The sequence below is a fragment of the Bombus vancouverensis genome, chromosome 4, assembly GCF_051014615.1.
Source record: "Bombus vancouverensis nearcticus chromosome 4, iyBomVanc1_principal, whole genome shotgun sequence".
In the NCBI taxonomy this organism is placed as follows: domain Eukaryota; kingdom Metazoa; phylum Arthropoda; class Insecta; order Hymenoptera; family Apidae; genus Bombus; species Bombus vancouverensis.
This window is the reverse complement of record NC_134914.1, coordinates 909629-923335: the sequence shown is the minus strand read 5'-3', so window position 1 is coordinate 923335 and position 13707 is coordinate 909629. Positions and strand designations below refer to the sequence as shown.

The window sequence follows — 13707 nt, the reverse complement described above, 5'->3', positions numbered from 1 at the left end:
TATCCCGGCTTACCTCATTGATTACCACGTTCGCGCTCGTTCTAAATTTTACATCGCACCCGTCGTCGTTGCAAAAATATGAATCGGTGCCTCGTGCCGGTCATCGGTGCTCGTAGAACCAAGATTGATGGAAGGAAATGGAACGGTGTGTCTGTCAGGACAATAATTTCCCTCTCTCGACTAGTGTTACATTAACAATAGCCGGTAGCAGGTGTATTGAAAGCACCGTGGCAAATCTCTGCAAAGAAGTGGGGTGATGCAGGAAAGTTTGGAGAGGGGAGGGCCGGTACCACGGGATAATTCGAGGAATGGCGGAATGGGGCGAGAGTGCAGGGAAGGGGAGTGTTTCCCTAAAGCTGGCTCATCGTACCTAAGCATATGCATACATATATATATATATATATATGAATACGTATACGTGTGTCAGATAATAAAAGCAGAGACAATACTGGAAAATCAACAAGGGGATACACGTAGCGGGGATAATTATTTGTAGAATAAGTATAACTCGGTCTTGTGTTTAGACTTGTCTTGGGGAGTTGGGGTAGGGTGACAGAAGAGAGAAGTGATAGGTAGGAGAGAGTGGGTAGTGGGACGGAAATTAGGTCATGCAAGAATATTGGCGGACCGACGTAATCACGGTGTACAGCTTAAATAAGGACATTAACGGCGAGTTCTTAACGCTTCTCTCCCTTAAGATCCTTTTTGATCGGATTGTGGTTTGATTGACGGATGAAGAGTGTGGTGAAGGAGTCATATTCACTGGTAATCGATCCGCCATCTTGTAATGCGCCGATCGAACCGAGGATCGATGAAGCAAAGGTCATTCGAAATCGATACCCGAAATAGACAGGATTGGGGATGTAGAATTGAACGCTCACCAACGGAGATCGCTGTCGCAACAACGGCAACTCTCTTTAGGAACAGAGAGACTCATTAGTTGAGCTATATTTCTGTCCGAACGGCGAGCGTGTAAACATGCAACGGACACGTAGGATGTGAGACGCGGAATAGTTTTGCGCGATATTAGCTTGACGGAATCGATAAATCGACTCCACTTCCGATTTTGGTAACGAGTCGATACTGTGTCGCTAATTGAAAGTCTCTGCCGTTCGATAGGTGGATCTCCATCGAACTGCTAATTCAGGAGTTGCAATAGTAAATGACGAAAGTGCCAAACGGAAGTGGAGATTTTTCTGGTAAACAGAGAATGTATATTTGTTGATTTTGGCGTTTATGTTGTTCAACACTTAAACGTAGAACAAATGGCAAATCGGGAGTTTCTGCCACTTTCATTTTTTTCAATCACACTAAAGTTGGGGCTTAAATTTTACTTTTGTTTCAACTTTTTACTCTTATTTAGTTTAGAAGATAAAATAAATTATTCTAATACTCACAATATTTAATATCGTATTCATCACACAATATATATTTTTCCACCAAAAAGATTGTTTTTTATCTTCTTAGGAGACTCGAGAACAATAACATTGTTTATGTTTCATATTGGACGCAAACATCGAACCAGTTGAAGAACACGTTGCTTCGAAATGCCGCTCGAAACTCTGACTGATAGGATTAATCTGGAGTTTCATTATTCTAGGTAAAATAGTGAAATGGCTGGCTAGCGAATGGCCGCATGGAATAAGAGGAAAGGCAACCGGAAAGAAAATAAATCGTTCGCGAAATACATGACCCCTGCGATTACGTGGAATGGGGGCCACCAATGTGTACGAATTAGTGCACGCTAAGTTAAAACAAACTGGTGAAATTCGTCGAGTCAGGGGAACGATTGATTAATAACCTGGCGCAGCTGTTCATGGGTATTCGCTCGGTGAAAAACCGCTCTCGCGTAAAGAGACCGTGAAAGATTGGCAAAGTTTGCGGAAACGAGGCGGCCGAAACGAAACTTCGGCTATGCGAGTTCGTTCTGCAAGGATGAAAATCTAATATCGATTGGAGAGACTAGATGTAGATGCTTACCCATATGAAGAAAGTGTTATCAGATTACTTCATAAAAATGGGCAAAATATTTGTGAACAGTAGATAGTAGAGTATTAGAAGGTTATCATCATTAATTAATTAATTAATGGAAATAATCATTATTACTCCCATGGTTAATTTTTATTGTCTATGAAACGGTTAAGGCAGAGGAAAATGCGGGTAAATGGAATATATTTAATTCGATATATTCTCATAAATATGAAAGATATTAAAGTATAAATGTTAAACGTGTTAAAACATTTAAGATGTTATAACTGACTAAATAATCGTATCTTACTTTATGATATTAAGATTTTATCCATTTTGATAGAGTAATCTGATAATTATTAGTAACGTTCCATAGCAACGTTATCAGTAATGTTCCAATAAAATGTTAGTAATGTTCTATTAGCAACTACGTTACTAAAATTTTTCAATCCAACGTATCTAATCTTATCCCGATATTTTTCCACGAAAAACCTGCCATTTCATCTCTCTTAGAATATTCCACTGATTCTACGAGTGCTTTCTCTCTCTCTCTACGTGTCTAATAATAATTTCATTGCTAATTTCCGCATCGTTTAAGGAGATTGTTCGAATCCCGGGCGGACGTTGAAGGAGCTGGACCGGAATATCCGGCGAATTAGAGGAGCCGAGCTGGCCGTGCCAGACCGAGGATTTCATTTTAATTAATGCATCGTGCCGTCGTTGTCAAACTTTTTGACGTGCCATCGTGAAAGCTGCACCGCGTTTAAGGTATTATTTCCAACGCAGTTTATCCTGGCTACAGAATAAATCCTGCAGGCGACGCGACGTTTTTCTCGACATGTCACGTGTAAGACGCTGTTTAAGCTATCGCGTGTGCAAACGGCCCGGAAGGCACCAACCAAGGACAGAATCGTATATAGCTTCTTTTGTGTTCATCCATCTTAGAAAAACCTGCAAACAAGATCGAGTGCCGTTCCGAGACAGATTAGAGCGTTTATTGCTTTCATCGTTTCTGTGGGAAGTCATTCGCTGAAAACGTCATTGTTGCGGAAAAACGGACGATTATATTGAAAATTGTTGACAGGTTTTTTGATAATTCGATCGTAATTCCTCATAGTTGCGTCCAGATGTAACTAATGTTCCTTGATCGACGATGGCCATTTCGGTTCAACCATCGTACGATTCGATCCTCTCGACTTCCGACCGCGAGTGCACCCGAAGAGACGCTACTCGTCGTTCGATCGAGCACGCGAGAAAATTTACACCGAGCAATGTTTGTTACTGATGCACGAACTGAGAATTTCTGAAAGACCACTACTCCTTCTTCCTTCTGTGCCACGAAGAAACGCGTCGAGCGTAAAAATAACTCGGTGTAACCCTTTCGTGGCCCGATCGAGCTCCGTTTTAGAAATAAAATACACAACGTTTTATTCGTAGCTTTTTACGATCTTAAAAGCTAACGACTTTTTTTTTTAAATTTTCCATTGGCGCTGCGCGGCGCAGCGTCCAAAGACGTCTCGAGGACGTCTGTATTTTTGAGACAGTACACGCGATCGCGATCGATCCGGGCTGTTTGCTCGTTCCAGACGAGAATCCATCGTGTCTCGTGAATTACGCCGTGTTACTATAATTTGCACGTGACGCACTCGTCATCACCGATGCGATGATTGTTGTAATATTGTTACAGCGGCGAGTTAACACGGTGTTCAAACACGGCACGTCTGCTGTGATGAGTGTTCAATTTGCTGAATTAATTATTATCGGTAGTGCGGGGGCTTATGTGTACGACCAAGAGGTGTTTGCAAGGTGAACTCGCGTTTCTTTTCTTTCTTACGCATCGTGTCGCATCTTTGGTTCGACTTCTCCTGTAAATCGATTTGAAAGGTTTACAATGGATTTGCGTTATTATCGAGGGAATTTGCATAAAAGGATAAACTTATATTATTGTGTGTCGTAAAACGTGTTAACCCTTGAAAATTATTGTTAGAAAGGAATTTCATCTTAATACAATTTCATTTTTATTTTAGAAATCGCTGGAGTCAAATAAATGCAATTCGATATTAAATGCGAGGTAGAAAGATGGTTGCTAATAACATCGCTACGACATCATTACCGAAAGATGATGTCAAAAGAAAACTCGCACAACGCAAAACGTTACCAAAAACGATGTAGCAATGTCCAAGAGTTAAATTTGACTTCGTAAACCTTGAAACATTGGAAACGAACGATTCTAATCTGTAAAACGACTTTAACATAGGAACGACGCCAATTTCTACGCAAATTACCTTTAATACGTTCCAAGTGACCACGACGGAAACGTTTGAAACTGCAAGCAACGTAACGTCACGCGGAAAATCGAAAAGTCACGGGAAATTCGGGGATGCGAGAAGGCGATGGAATATCGAGTTGGAAAAGGACGAAACGAAACGCATATATAGCAGCTCGATGGATCGTCGAATGGGGGAAAGAGGGGTGCACGGTGGTGGTGAGGGTAGTAGAGACAGAGAAGGGAAGAGAGAGCGCGCGCGCCAGTGAAAGAGGAAAAGCAGGCAGGAGATACGGGGCGAAAGCAGTGAGGGTAGTTCGGCCGGCCGGCCAGTCGTGCTGTGGCGGCAACCACGACGCGTAGTCGCTTCACGTTTACCCGTCATGTTGCCAAACAACCCCCTCGAGAACCCTTTTAACACCTCGATTACCGATTCGCGGAACGGATGAGATAAGAGGCGAACGAAAGATCGGGTTCAGACCGGGTTGATCGAATCTAGGGCACGACCACGATGTGTACGGATCGTTCGAATCTCGGATGCACCCTTCTGGACCAGTATCCTGACCTCCACGCCTAATATCAGCTGGTATAATTCGTCGTCGAGCGGTCGAGTTAGTGGGATCGTCCTGGTTTCGTTTGTTCGAGACGCGTCACCGCGTGGTTCAAGATAAAGTAAGGAATTCGTGCTTGATTTCTCGAGATTTGTGATCTTCCTGTCGGAGGTAAGCAAAAGTACACCCGCAGGAGGGATTTTCGAATCGTTGATGGTGAATCGAGTCTCTGCTACACGTGCAAGGGGTGGTTCGCGAATCGATCTCGGGGTACAAGTGGTTCTGCTACTGGAAGTAGGGAACGTGTTCTCGCGTGAACAGATCGGCAGTAGCTGGTAGTTAATCACCGAACAGTTTCCCTCCGCCTGGTCGAGGAAAAGCCCTGGATATCTGAGGATCATCCGAAAGGTGGTAAGTAGCAAGGGATCCAAGCGTCGGATGAAAAAAGGCTTACAAGGTCCGTCAAGGACAAGATATTCGATCGTTGCCACTTTTCTCGCGGCTGCATGTCGCACCGAGGCCGATCCTTGCCACCCGCCTCGGATAACCTTGGTCTACCTAAATCTCTAAGTTAGACATAAACCATCGGACGCGCGCGATTAACGGGAACCTTTAGCATTCTCTCTCCTTCTACCTATCTCTCTTTCCGTCGCGCTGTTCTTTCATTTCCAAGGTATTAGGCGTGACTTTGTTCGACACGACTCGTAAGAGAACGGGCGATACCTAAGGATCCACGAAGAATCGCGAGGCTGATCGATCGACGATCGTGTCTTTGATTTTTCGATATAGATCGGTAATCGCTTCGGAGGCAATTCGAATAGGAAGAAGCAACGTTTGACCGTGCCGATCGAGCGAAGCGACCATTGATCGAGGGATCGTCGAAGATTCAACCCCTTCCGGCTGATTTCCTTGGCATCTGAATTTGGCTACGATGCAGGGGTGGTAAACACGTCGTGCTCCTCTCACTGGGAAGGAATTATCGATTCGATACGCATCATATTTGCACGCGGCGGCGGTCCGGGGCTAATTATTTCCGAACAGAGAGGGAAACCGACGCGGCAGCGGTGGCGAACGTCGCGTCGGGCGTCGTTGTCGACTGCGTGTCGCCAGCGCTTTTTCCGCGCCGCGCAATGAATGAAATAGAGAGATCGTTATTTAGGTCAGCCGGCAATTTTCGTACCCGAGGCTTTTAAGCGTCCATCTAAAGAGTTTTCAGACGGGGCACGATAACGCTAACCCGCACTAAAAAACCCGTGAACAACCGCTATGGATTTCCTCTTCCTCTTTTCTTCTCTTTTTTTTCTCTCCTCTCTTTCGCTCGTTACACGTCTGACCGTTCCATGCTGGAATTCTACGAGACTCACCCCTCGGGTCGTAAGTTTAAACTTTTTCCTTTCGCCTGCGCTCGGCACAGAGATCCTTTGAGGGTAGGCGTGAGCGGAGATTGCTCCTCGAATCGAGCCACCGGAGTCGATTCTCTGAAGCTTTTCCTAGACTGGAACGGAAAAGAGGGGCCCGGCAAGAAGATTCATGTTATTGGTCGGATAGATAATCTTTCTACCTTTCCACTTCGGGTTATGTTATGTATATTCTCAATGGAATTAACTCGAGAATTGTCGGGCCGGTCAAAACGATCAGCCTGGAACTCATTGGTGAGAATTTCGTAGATCTGTCACCATACACCACGTATCGCCTACTTTTCTCAACCGCCACTTCGGGAAATTCACAACAATTTCGATAATATCACAATAACGAGTCAGTATTAGTATTTATATCGAAAAATAGGGATATCTCGGTGTATTACTCTTGCAGTACTATATTTGTTCATAATTCCTCTAACATTATATTAGGCAACTGCATCTTAATTAACAAACGTATTATACGACGTTTGCATAAGATTTGTCTGAATTTTGCCTACAAGAATTTCCGATTTTACTATTTCTGTAGCCTGTTGTGTTGCGAAATGTTATTTTCTTAAAATTCGTCAGTTTTATCATTCTACACGATGGAAGAATACAATTTTATTAGCGTAACAATTGCGTTAAATGTTTCTAAATAATCTTGATCTTTCCATGCTAGAAAAAGATCAGGAAACATAAATAACAAAGAGTTATCTCTCAAGCCTCGTTTAGATAAGCTATGTTATCTAAATTCAAGCAACTTAACGTCACTTAACTGGTATGAATCAGTTATGTACTTAATTTGAAATATCTTTTCAAGTGCAGTTAAGGTGTGTCCAAACTATTTTTCGACTTCAAAGAAACAATAACTGTTGCATAACATAATGTGAGCTTTTCTTTCATGTACCATCTTCTCGAATACCATTTTAAATACCCATCCCCATAGCCGAATTTGGAAAATTGCACGATTTCTAGATGAATCGAGGCACGAATGTTAGGTTTGGAGAATTCGACAGCCCGAAATCATTTCGTGTGCCGTAAAAATCAAATGTAAACTAACTTTGATAGTCGTTGCCACCTAAAATCATCGGTTAGTCGTGAAAAGAGCATTCGATGTGGTGATTACGTATACTTGGCGTCTAAACTAGCATCGGATGGCAAACGATCGTAAGTACCCCTCGACGATGAAACGCGGGCTTTTCGTTACAGTCTTTCATCGAATGTCGTGCTGATCGATCAGCCTTCTAACGAGCTCTTACCAAGGATAATAAGAAAAATTTACTGGGATTCGCCGATACGGATAATAACAACAACAATGATAATAATACTCGTAATAATGAAAGAAAAAGGAAGAAAAGAATGAAACTGCATGTCGAGTTTCGAGATCGAGAGGCAGGCAAGAAGAGACAAAGAAGGAGAGACAGTAAGAAAGACAGAGACCTTGTCCCGATGACGCAGAGACCGACTGATAAAATAGTAACAAGGCCGGCAATAAAGAGGATACTGGCGAAGAAAGGGAATCGTTTTCAGGAAGGCGAACAGGATGCTGTGATCGAGAAGGGGGAAAGAAGGAAGCTAAGAGGAACATCGAGAAGAGTGGAAAGTTTCCGGAACCGAAGGGAGATAAAGGGATAGGTCCTAGTGGTGGAGGCACAATTGGGAAGAGAAAAGTAATCTCGGCGCCCACAAAAGGGGGTGAAATAAGTATCCTCAGGCAGTAACGTCGGTAGAGAGATAGATAGATAGATAGATAGATACATAGAGAGAGGGGTGGGGGAGGAAGGAAAGGAAGAGGAGGGTGATATTGATTTGTTTTTATTGCTCGCAGACACGCGATAACCGTGGGGAAATGTGTGTCAGAAGACGACGAGCGAACAAAATTTCTCGAGGGCGACCCTGAAAACGGAGGTATCGCTCGCTAGGAACTGGAGGTTGCTGAACGGAGAAATAATCCCGACGTCCCTACGAATGGCGAAACGGTGGAGAAACGGAGCTAGAGATACAGAGAGCTGGTAGACGAGCAGCACGTCGCTCGAGACGATTATTACGGAAGATAAGGTCACCACAAGTCGAAGACTCGATTGCACAAATAACGAGAGCGAAGCTGAGGGGCGGTAAGCGGTGCTATTGATTCGCTATCGTAAGGCAAACAGACCACAGACGCGACGAGAAGATCCGTTTCCTCGCGGATACAGCCTTTCCAGTTTCGTCCGCTAAACACCGTTACCACATTCGATGCTGGATTAATCGACATTCTAGCAATTGCTCGGATTCTAGACCACGTTACAGACAACCATCGCAATTCATGCACTGACTATCTTGGTACGTTCTGTAGCTCGATTACCGTACCATCACGGCATCGTCGCTGAGCTTTAATATCGCGTCCGAGAAACGACGTTTCGCTCCCTCCTTTTTTTAACCGATGCCTGGGAAAGCCTGGCACCATCGGGGTCTCGAGATTGAAATAACCGCGACGAATCTTAACCGCGTTATACAGAATCCAGGCAGCGGATTCGATATCGATTCGCGAGTTACAGAGCGATTGGGGAATTGGATCGGCTAATCCGGAAACTTCGCTCCATCTAGCGTCGATCGAAAGTCTTTGGTCCGCTTTACGGTAGAATCCCGTTGCTGTAGCGTCGCGAAAGCCTTCCAATTAGAAGTCGGTGCGATCATAGTTCTACCGTTTCCAGATCAGTTTCCTCACGCGCTTGTTATATCCGATCTGAACAGGCCACTATTCCTTCTCGTCGACGACTCAATCCACCAGGGATTAAGAAAACGTGAAATTAGCGGTAGAATCCATCTGCATTCTCTTCCGAGTCCGCTCGGTGAAATCATCTCCCGGCACACGTGTCCAACTTGTTCGTGTTCCAAAAATACGTGCACCAGAAGGCGTAGCGACATCCCTCAAGTCGAAAGAGCACCATCAAGCGGTTAAACGCTCGAATTAAACGGGATAACGAAATCCAAATACCACGAACGTACAAATAGGCGATGGGAGATAGAGTGACCAAAAGGGCGAAAGAGCGACTGTAATGAAGGAGACAGCGAGTGGAAACAAAGAAGAGGGTGGTCGTTCCGGTAACGGACTCTGAGCCGTCCAATGGACGAACGACGTCGAATCGCGTGGATGACAACGCGATTCATAAACGCGCGCGTACGAAGAGCCGAGGTTAAACGTTGGCGAAACAACATACTGGCGACGCGACATCGTAAACGGGGGTGAGTCTCTAAATGAACAGCAGCGGCGCCTTCGTCGACGAGTGGAAGGAACGAAAAGTCGAGGAGTAGCAGAGAGCTTCGGGTACTTCAAAGAAAAAAGGGGTGAGACAGAGGAAGACGAATGTGAAACAGAACGAGAAAAAGGACGCGGAATGGATAGAAAGAGAGGGAAAGAGTAGAGGCAGGTGGGGAGGGAGCGACAAGGAACGTGGCATGAATTAGAACTCATTTGGTAAAGTGTTGCGCGTGTAGCGAGTTTTGAAGAGGACGTTGTCGGGGGTGGTTCAACGTCGGTGGCCTAGAGAAGGAGGAGGTTGCTGTATTAAAGGCGGGAAGGGTTGCCGAGTGCAGAGAGCGAGGGTGGCGGAACTAAAAGCGAAAACGAGGATGAGGAGAAATAGTGAGTGTGATATGAGAAAAAGAGGAGGGTTGGGGTGGAGCTGAGAGGGGGATAGAGCGAGAGAAACAGAACGACAGGGGGAAGAGGGAAAAGGGAAGAGAGAAAAAGGTGAAGGTGCTGGACCGTATCGCGGAAACTCGAATCTTCCTGGCAAGTTGAAGGTACAAAAGAGGGAGAGGCAGAGTGAATCAGACGTAGCGACCGGGCAATACAGGAGAAGTAGAAAAAAAGGTAGAGAAGAAATCAGAGGAAGAAAGAGGAACGGAGAAAAAGAGAGGTGTGGCGTGGAAAGGTTGGCGAAGAAACAGAGGAACAGCACTTTACCGGTTCTCGCTTCACGCTCAAAGAAAACGGGTCGACTTTTCGAGCTTGTACGACTACCGAGTAAGTAATACCCTTTAATCAACGACTGGGAGAGGAAGACCGGAAAGTTTATATTTGGAATCGGCTACCGTGGATCTGTACAGGGTGCGCGAAAAGTACGGCCGTCGAACTTGAGGGCCGGCTGCTTTACGAAGAAAATGATGCTTTTCGTCCGGAGAAACACGCAGTGAAACTCCATTTATCTGAACTCCATTTATTGGAACGAAATATCAGATACTGCTCGGTTAAACTAATTCCTGCTCATTGACTCCACTTATCTCAATGCAGAGTTCTACTATATAACAGAATTTTTATTATACAAACTTTATTTATTTCAACAAAATTTTAATTAGCGTCCGATTAAATAAACTCCAACTGATCGAAATCCACTTATCCAAAAGTGAACTCTTTCGAAAAATTGCAATCATGGGGAATCAGTGAAACTTCTATTATATGAATTCCAATTATACGAACTGTTTGAATCCCCTGACTATCTGAATCCCTCGATGGATTCAGATAAATGGAATTCTGCCGTAAATCGAACGTGTACATACGATTTCGAGCGGTCGAGTCGACACGAACTGCCATTTAACCCACCCTAGGCCGATCTCTAGCTTAAAGACAATCTTCAGAAACCGACATATCGATGTTCTTACGGTCTTGTTTACGTATTATTCACTTTTCACTCTATCTTACAGTCGTTAACCACTTTTCAATTTTACACAATTTTTAATTTCTCTGCTACACTTTTCCTGCGCGATCTTATACCTCCAACTGTTTTTATAACTGACTGATAACGATTACCGATAAAGAATTCCCTCAGATGACGCACATGGTGCGTCACTAGTTTCGAAGCTGTTAACGATCTAGTGGTTCAATAATCGCGAACCGAGCTCGAGCCAGACTTTATATGCAACAGACACCTGTCTGATGTTTATCGAGCAACGACTTGAAAGCGTTCTGCTTTACGCACACCAATTATTCACGGTACGTGAGCGAATTAGCTAATTTCTGGCGGCGAACGAGACGGGCTGTTCATTTAGTTTCTCGAGCAACAGATTTCTTTTATTTCCTCCGTTCGTTCGAATTAATTCATATTCTTTTCAACATATCGGAAGAAAACAGACAAACAGTTTAACGATGGTTTAATAGAGTACGATCTCACAGAGATTTCAAACGTTAGGTATAGTATATTATTACACGTAACTAGAACAGTTTTGTCAGTGATTCTAATAGAGCTTGTTAGCTATTCGGTGCAGGCATTATGATTTCAGACGGTCTATCCAGGTCTACAGGATACAGAACCGGGAACAAGCCTCAAGAATATCAAATCACGGAAAACCCGATTTACTTTATGCAATATACAGATTCTCCGACGCTGAGAGGTAAAACCAGCGAGTCTAAGGAATATTTAATTCTGCGCATTTCAGCCATGAAAGCGGCTGCTAATCCTCAAACGATCTTTCGTCAGGAGCTCCATTGAAAATTCGATGCCGACTATTTCGCATGCCCTGCGCTTCGAATAGAAAATGCTACTTCCGTAGACGTTCTTCCGTCGACGCTCTACAGGGGTTAAACATAAAAGTTGTAAAATAAAGCGACGATGACGAGGCGGCAATCGTCCCTCTTATTAATTGTAACATTTTGTTGAATTTCAAAAAGTTATATCGAAATCTTTGTTACGCTATTACGACAACCGATAGTAGGTGATCGAAGATCTGTCTCAAACTAACGGAAACACATGAATTTTATTAAACGAATGGAGCAGTCGATGTAAGCAAGTAAAACGAAAGTACCTGTGATTTCCGAAAGTATTTGAACACTTGATAGAAATTTTTTATGAATATAGGCATCATACCTGTTATATGAGTTATGCATTAGCAGTTTAATATCATACAACTGTTGCATGATTATATCGTTATTTACCGAAAATATATCTACACGTGATAAAAAATTAGTATGTAGCACGAATACAAGTTTTAATGATAGTAACAATTTCGAATCTTGTTCGATTTTTACGACATCCGATAAAGACGACATGTATCAAGAATCGTTGATATTTCAACGAGGGGCAGATCAGAGACACGCGTCTTGATCTCTGAAGAATTTGACCGACAAGCACGAGATTGTACGAAAGGGGATGTTTTTCCGTAAAAACGTTAAGAGAACTTTTCTAGAAGAAGTTTTCTAAAAGCTGGAGCGACGCTGAACCGAGAAAAAGCAATACGGTTGCGATAGCGTAGGAAATGCGAAATTATTTGTTCTTTGCCCCTTTCTCACTCGGTGAAATCGTTGCAATTGTGTTGTAGAGGGGCGTAAACGCCAGAATCGCCGGAAACAATGCTTTGCGAGACAACAATGCTTTCGCTTGCTCCCAACTATCTTTTGAAGGAAACTAATTCGACCAAGGAACAACGGAGAATAGTTAAAAAGGACAGACAGGATGATGCTACGCGATTATTGTAACGAACAGGGGTTCCCTCTTTTCAACTTACTAAGAGATTCCTCATTTAGAGAGAAGTAAAACTATTCTTCGACTCTGCAGGTCTGGATACCTGTAAATTCACGAGTAGTTCAACTTTGAAGCGCTTCTATAGGTATTATTATAATACGTTATGTATAGTAGTCTTGATATTTATCTCGTGTTTGAATTAATAATCACCTCGTTTCGAGTGGTTAAATAGCATATTCACAAAATTGGAAATAAACAGGTTTAGCATGAAATTTATCGCGTTTACCAAGTGTACTATTCTGATTACTGCCTTATCTACCATTCTGAAACATCCGGAAGAATGTCGAAGTGACAAATCCAATGTTTCACCTTTCAATTCTTTCGATCAAATACAAAATTCCATCGCGAGCTTTTTATCTTAATTGACTTTATAAATCGTGTGCATTAAATTATCGATCTTTCCTAATCAACACTTCCGTCTAAGATTGTAATACCCATATCTAATCGCGCGATATCCAGAGATTTGAACTAATATTTTCTGGATATTAAATTACTCAGTGTCCAATGTGACATGAAAATTCGCTACTCCTCGCTTCGATCGAGCCAATTTGAAATTCCATCATAATCCACGATTTTTTCGTCTGGTTTCGCAAAACTTGTTGAACTCTGCCCCTTGTAGTTGCCGAGTATCCGTTCGCCACGATGCGACGCGACGCGATGCGACGCGATGTTCTATCGCATATATCGAGCCTGTGTATCCGGTTTTCGGACTAATAATTTTGCGGGTAACTTCCGGCCCGTGATTGCCCAGGAAACTACTAATGCGCGCACGTTCTACATACACACATATGTGAACATAAATGTATACACAGACGATAGCGGATCGAACGTTTCCGTAGTCGGCCTCGAAGATACACGCGAGCAATCGAGATTGCTTTTCGCGAGAAATCTTTTTCCCCACCTCTCTATCTGCGTCTCTCTTGCACAGCTCGGGAAAGAACATCTGGCGACCTATCTTTTCGTGATACAGACAACGAAGGAAATTGTTCGGAAATTCGTGGAAGGAAACTAAGAAAATAATG

The 13707-nt window shown here is 43.4% G+C and overlaps 1 protein-coding gene across 13 annotated transcripts in view; it reads left to right on the top strand.

The window, feature by feature from the left end:
- The first annotated feature begins 3620 nt into the window (after positions 1-3620).
- The window catches only part of mGluR (metabotropic Glutamate Receptor), a 34613-nt gene continuing 24526 nt past the window's right edge, over positions 3621-13707 (top strand). For 3 of the 13 annotated variants that reach the window (XM_076617876.1, XM_076617879.1, XM_076617880.1), the window contains exons 1-3: positions 3881-5196; positions 8014-8299; positions 8879-10194. The gene's annotated coding sequence lies outside the window, so the exon portion shown is untranslated. The other 10 variants (XM_033342957.2, XM_033342950.2, XM_076617877.1 and 7 more) reach the window with 9 other exon arrangements.